The sequence below is a fragment of the Gopherus flavomarginatus genome, chromosome 18, assembly GCF_025201925.1.
Source record: "Gopherus flavomarginatus isolate rGopFla2 chromosome 18, rGopFla2.mat.asm, whole genome shotgun sequence".
In the NCBI taxonomy this organism is placed as follows: Eukaryota; Metazoa; Chordata; order Testudines; family Testudinidae; genus Gopherus; species Gopherus flavomarginatus.
This window is the reverse complement of record NC_066634.1, coordinates 5810640-5817177: the sequence shown is the minus strand read 5'-3', so window position 1 is coordinate 5817177 and position 6538 is coordinate 5810640. Positions and strand designations below refer to the sequence as shown.

Sequence of the window (6538 nt, the reverse complement as noted above, 5' to 3'; positions counted from 1 at the left end):
GGGTCCCACAAATCCATCTAGATGGAATTCTTGGGGTATGGATCTCTCTCCCCAGTCTTGCGGTGCAGCAATCTGGAAAGAGCGGCTGTCTGTGTGGGGCTCCAGGAATCTTGGGGTATGGCCTCTCAGAGGCTAGATTAAGGGGGCCTGCAGGGCTTACCCCAAATTATCTCCACGCCCAGTGATCCATCCATGTGACATGTGGAATGCTGCAGCTTTCCTGGGGGCGGGGATTCCCCTGAATGAGAGGGGAATGCCCCACAGGAGGGGGTCCTGGAGCTATGGGGCTGCTGACTGGCATCCAGGGGCCCTATGTGCCAGCCACTGTAAGAGAAGGAAAATGGGGGGGGTTAAGAAAAGACCTCCCCAAATATAACAGAACCCCCTTGTGCTGCTCCCCACCGAAGAATGAGGGGGGTTGGTGCTGGGATTCAGGCACTGGACACATTTGGGGACACCCCCATCATCCAACCAGGACTCCTGGGTTCTTTTTTGGCTCTGGCAGAGGAGGGGGGGTTTAGTGGTTGGGGGGAGGGGAGTGCTGGGAGCGAGGACTCCTGGGTTCTCACCCCACTCTGGGAGGGGAGTATGGCCCTGTGTGCTAACTCACCCAGGAGTAAGGACAGCTGGGGCCCGGCCCAGCCACATGTGGACGCCCTAGACAAGGTGCCCGAGAGAAAGGCTTTGAGTAGGGGGTGGGGAGGCCCATTGGGGCAAAGTGAATTAACAAAATCCTCTGTGCAACCAGAGAGAAAAATGGGGGAACCGTGTATGGGGGGGGGGATGCTGGCCCCCAGATGGGCTCTGTTACGAAGAAGACACTGCCAGGGTAAGCCTCTCATGAGAAGTGGATCCAGGCTCTCCCAGTGGGACAAACACTGGCCGGGGGGGACCAGCGGGGAAGAAACACCTTCTTGGCCAGGAAAGGACACGGGGAATAAATTCAGGCTCGGACTGTGTTTATGACTCTTGCCCGTTTATTAACTAGTAATTACTACACCTTCCAGACTGCTCATTAACTGGTAATAACTATGGTTTCTAGGAGCACCAGTTTAACTGGGAAAAAGTGCAGACCCTACCCTGCTTATTAACTAGGAATACGCGCAAACCCTACCCCACGCTTTATATTTTCTTGTATCTCTTTCCCAGCCTTAAACTTGCTTCTGTTTGACTCTTGGTTTTGCTGCAGACATGACCCCAGCCCGAATGCTCAGCAGAGGGCTGGACTGAGGGGACGGTGGTTAAGAGGGGGGCCCAGCTCCCACAGAGGCAGCCGATCCGAGTGCAAAGCGGCCCTCCCAGCAGTTGAGGGGCTGGGCACAGACAGGCTGGAGGGGCCAGTGCCCCAGGGACAGAGCAGATCTCGGGGTGGTTGGGGGATGGGTAACTATCTCCACATATTTAGCTCTGCCCCAAGGATCCGCGCCAGGATGCTAAGGGCTGGTAGGCAAACCACAGCGCCCCCTGCTGGGACGGGCTGGTGGGGCCCGGAGTGGGGGCTCGCGTTTCCCCCCTTGAGCACAGAGAAGGTGGCCTGGCACTGCTGATTCACCCTGTACCCCTGGAGAACCTGAAAGGGTCACAGTGGGGGTATCGGGGTAGATGGGCCGGGGGGGGGGCTGATCCAGGGGACAGGGAGGGGGTGGGATGCTGGGGTGGATGGGCCCAGGGAGCTGATCCGGGGGGAGGCAGAAGGCGGGATACCAGGGTAAATGGGCCCAGGGGGCTGATCCGGGGGCATGGATGGAGGAAGGGGACTCCAGGCTGCAGCCCCTGCCAGAGATGGAGGGATGTTGGGTTCGTCACCCCGACCCCAGCTAATCCCCCCAACCCCTTACATTGCTGGGAAGGGGAGGGGTGTGGGCAGCTGCTGGGGGCTGAGGCAGGTGGTGAGGGGGAGGCGGAGGGGGATGCTCTTTGGGTACCTGGGGGGCGCTATGGGGCTGGGGGAAGGGTGCCCCTGCCAAGGCCTGGCACAGACCCTCTGTATGGGGCACAGTGCCCCCAAGGGGCCTCAGAGCCAGCCCCCCTAAGCGGGGCCCATTGCCAAGGAAAGCCTGCCCCCCTACCTCCATTTCTGGAGAGGTTTCGCCCCCTGGTGGCAGGTTCCCCACACAGCAGTCGCACACTTTCCTGCTGGGGTTGTTAGTAACACGCAGCTACAGGATTAATCCAGGGCCTGGGAAGGGGGGTTTGTCCCCATTCCATAGAGAGGGAAACTGAGGCACAGACGTTGATGAGCCCAAATGGCTGTAGAGTGACAGAGGCGAGGAACAGAAACCAGGACTCCTGGGTTCTATCCCCAGCTCTGGGAGAGGGGTTGGGGTCTAGTGGTTAAAGCAGGCACGGGTGGGGACAGGGGGAGCCAGGACTCCTGGATTCTAGCCCCGGCTCTGCAGACTATTCAAGTGCCCACACACGGATCTAGGGGTCCCTACAGACTGTAGCTGTCTGGTGGAGGGGGCTGGCGACCCCTCAGGACTCATCCCAGGGGAATCGGACACCCACATCCTGCATCTGCTCCCGGTAGAGCCAGTCAAACACCTGGCTCTGCGCCACCATGAAGTGCCCCTTCCAGTCGCCAGGGACCCTGCAAGAAGTAGAGAATGGAGGGGGTGAGGGAGTCCTCCACAGCGCCCCCTGCTGGAAAAGGCCAGGCTGGAGTAACTGGGAGCCCCTCCACAGCACCCCCTGCTGGGAGAGGCCAGGCTGGAGTAACTGGGAGCCCCTCCACAGCGCTCCTTGCTGGGAGAGGCCAGGCTGGGGTAGCTGGGAGCCCTCCCCCCCACACACACACAGCACCCCCTGCTGCCCAGCAGGGGCACTGCCCCTCTCCCACCTTTTCTCAGGAAGGGGCTGACCCATTGGTCCATGATGTTCTCCAGCCCCAGGCCGTAGTTGCACATCTTGTTCTGATTCATGGCCTGGAAGGAGGCGTTCTCCACCACCCCATCCAGTGCCCGCGCGTCCTGCTGCTTGCCCAGGAACTGGCAGATCCACTCCATGCTGCCCCACAGGTCCTGGCACAGGGCGGAACACCAAGGTAGACGGGCCTGGGGGGCTGATCGGGGGGCAGGGAGGGGGCGGGACACCTGGGTAGAAGGGCCCAGCTGGGGCTCTGAGCCAGGTGGCAGGGAGGGGGTGAGCCCAGGGGTCTGATCAGGTTGGGGAGGGGAGGAGGCTAGATACCAGGGTGGATGAGTCCAGGGGTGTGACCCACGATGGCGGGGGAGGGGGTATTTCCCTGGCCCCACCTCTCTCTGGTGCTAGTCTCTCACCTGATGCATTTCCTCACAGGTCAGGAGGAGGAAGTTGAGCCGCTCTGGAACCAGGAGCCGAACAGCACTGGAAGTAAGGTGGGGTTAGGGAGCGAGGGTAAAATGCCAATTTATGTATGAAACGAACAGTGGGACCCAGACGCTGGGCTTGAAGACCCTTTGATATAACAGCCTGGGAACACGCAGCTCCCCAGCCCGGAGTCCTGGCTCCCAGCCCCTGCTCTAACCATTAGCCCCCACTCCCCTCCAGGAGCAGGGAGAGAACCCAGGAGTCCTGGCTCCCAGCCCCTCCCCCGCTCTAACCACTGCACCACGCTGCCTGGTACCTTTGCCTGCGCTGAAGAGCTCCACAAATTCCCCCAAATCCTCCTGGAACTCCAGGAACGAGGCCATTTTAGAGTAATGATAGAGAGAGACACAGACGTCCTTGGGGTTCCTCACAGTATAGATCACCTGGGAGAGGGACAGGGACTGAGACAGTGCCCCTCACTCCCGACCCACAGCCTCCTGCTAACCCAGCCCTGCCGGTGCCCCTCACTCTCAACCCACAGCCCCTGCTAGCCCAGCCCTGCCCCCCAAGCCCCGCCGGTGCCCCTCACTCCCGACTCGCAGCCCCTGCTAGCACAGCACTTTCCCCCCCCAGCCCTGCCAGTGCCCCTCACTCCCGACCCACCACCCCTCACCTTGGCGTTGGAGCCATGGAAGCAGGTGGGGAAGAGACGGCAGGGCAGGTGGGAAGAGATGAGGCGAGGATAGGGCCTGTTCTCCAGGAGCCTGGCTGCTGTGGTCTGCTCCAGCCAGGGCACCCACTCCCAGGAGGGCACCAACTGCACCAGCCGGGGGGTCTCCATCACTGTGAATGAGGGTCAGCAGCTCCTGCATCCAGGTGGAGCCTGGGGGAGGGGAGAGAATGATGGAGCTGGGGGGCTGGGTAGATATTGGGAGAGGGGGCCCCAGGGAGTGGTAGTAGGGGGTCCCCAGGTATGGGGGTGGTTAGAGCCAGGAGTAGGGGAAGCATGGGGGGGAATGGAGTACAAAGGGGGGGGACCCCAGGGCGCAGGGCGATGGGATAGGAAGCTAGGATCCTGGGAACATGCAGCTCCCCAGCCCGGAGTCCTGGCTCCCAGCCCCTGCTCTAACCATTAGCCCCCACTCCCTCCAGGAGCAGGGAGAGAACCCAGGAGTCCTGGCTCCCAGCCCCTCCCCCGCTCTAACCACTGCAGATGGGGGTCAGAGGGGTGGAGGGGGAGTTAGGGGGTAGGGGAGGTGGGGAGACCCAGGGGATAGGGGAGATGGCCGGGTGCTCAAAGGCTGTGCCAGGGTTCAGAGGATGTAAGTGGAGTTTGAGGGGTGCAGATGCTGTGGTTCTGGGGGTGCAGTGGGGATCCTGGGGGAGGCTGGAGGGGGGATCCCAGGGGCCATAGTGCAGGGGGGTTACTAGCAGGAGCTAGGGATGGGATGGAGGTATGTGGATGCATGGGGGAGGAAGAAATGGGGGAAGCAGTGTAGGGGGCACCAGGGGCTGGGGAGGAATGGGGGATTCCAGGAATTAGGGGGTCTCATTTGCGCTGGGATAGGTGTGGAGTGCAGTGGGGGTCTCCAGGGGAAGGTCTGAGGGGACCTCATACAATTTGGGGGTAGGTGTGGGGGTGCAGGGGAGGTATGGCAGGCATAGGGGGCTCTGGGAGGCTCTCGTGATATGGGGTGGGGCTCAGGGATGTCGGGATATAGGGGGTACAGGGGAGGTATTGGGCATGTAGGGGGTTCAGGGGGTGCAGGGCAGGTAAGGAGTGCAGAGGGGGAGTTTGGGGGGTTCTCACAGGATTTGGGGTAGGTGACACTGAAGACGTCTGTCTCGTACCTGGGAGCCGAACTGGGCGTATCACACGCTCTCCTCGCTGTGCACCAGGGCCGGAAGCAGGAGCCCCTCGTACAGCAGCTAGCGCGGGCCGGGGTCAGCCATGGAGCTGGGGGGGACATGGGGGGACACAGGGGGACTCTCAGCAACGGGCAGCACCAGCCCTGTGTTATTGGGTCCCCCCTCCTCATTAATCCCTCCCCCCGTGTTGCCATCCCTACCTCTGAGCCCCTCCCCTTCCAGCCCCCCAATTCCCAACCACCACCCTGGGGAGGAATCGCCCCCGGGGACCCACTCGGGCAGGGCAGGACGGACTTGGAGAGTTGAAGTCAGGGAGGAGTGAGGGGCACCGGCGGGGCGGGGGCGGCAGGTCGGGAGTGAGGGGCACTGGCGGGGGGGGCAGGGGCTGCAGGTCGGGAATGAGGGGCACTGGCGGGGGGGGCAGGGGCTGCAGGTCGGGAATGAGGGGCACGGGCAGGGGCTGCAGGTCGGGAATGAGGGGCACGGGCAGGGGCTGCAGGTCGGGAGGGAGGGACGCTGGGGGGGGCAGGGGCTGCAGGTCTGGAGTGAGGGACATGGGCGGGGCTGGGGGGGCAGGGGCTGCAGGTGGGGAGTGAGGGGCATGGGGGGCAGGGGCTGCAGGTCAGGAGGGACGCTGGGGGGCAGGGGCTGCAGGTCGGAAGTGAGGGGCATGTGCAGGGCTGGGGGGGAAGGGGCTGCAGGTCGGGAGTGAGGGGCACCGGCCTCCTCCACCCCCTCACCCAGATCACCCTCCGGCCGGGGTCTTTCCAGGCTTTGTCTGTGTCCCGTTCCCACGGCCCGGCCCCGCCCCACAGAGCCCACGTGGGTTCCGGGGCTGCTCCCGCACAATGGGGCGTTGTGTGAATCCGGGTCACTGGTGGGGGAATCCCCCAGGGCAACCCCAGCCGAGCCCCGCGCTGGGCAGTGACGTGGGCGGGGGGATCCCGCGGGGGGGTTGCCGCATTAGGGGGTCCGGGGAGAACAGCTGGTGCCTCCCGGAGTCCCGCCTCCCCGGGGAGCCGCGCACATGTGTCTGTCCTGCCCCCTGCTGGTGTGTGTGTGTGTGTGTGTCCGTCCTGCCCCCTGCTGGGGGGTGTGGTGTGTGTGTCCTGCCCCCTACTGGGGTGTGTGTGTGTGTGCAGCACTGCCCCCTGCTGGTGTTTGTGTGTGTCCAGCACTGCCCCCTGCTGAGTGTGTGTGTGTGTGTGTGTGTGTGTGTGTGTGTGTAGCACTGCCCCCTGCTGGGTGTGTGTGTGTGTCTGTGTGTGTGTGTGTGTGTCCAGCATTGCCCTCTGCTGTGTGTGTGTGTGTGTGTGTGTGTGCGCGCGCGCGCGCAGCACTGCCCCCTGCTGGCTGCCCCCAGCCCAGGGCAGCATGAGAC

At 63.2% G+C, this 6538-nt stretch overlaps 1 pseudogene; it reads right to left on the bottom strand.

Annotated features, from left to right (window-relative positions):
* Positions 1–782: 782 nt before the first annotated feature.
* Positions 783–5241, bottom strand: LOC127036541 (sulfotransferase 2B1-like; annotated as a pseudogene).
* Positions 5242–6538: the final 1297 nt, after the last annotated feature.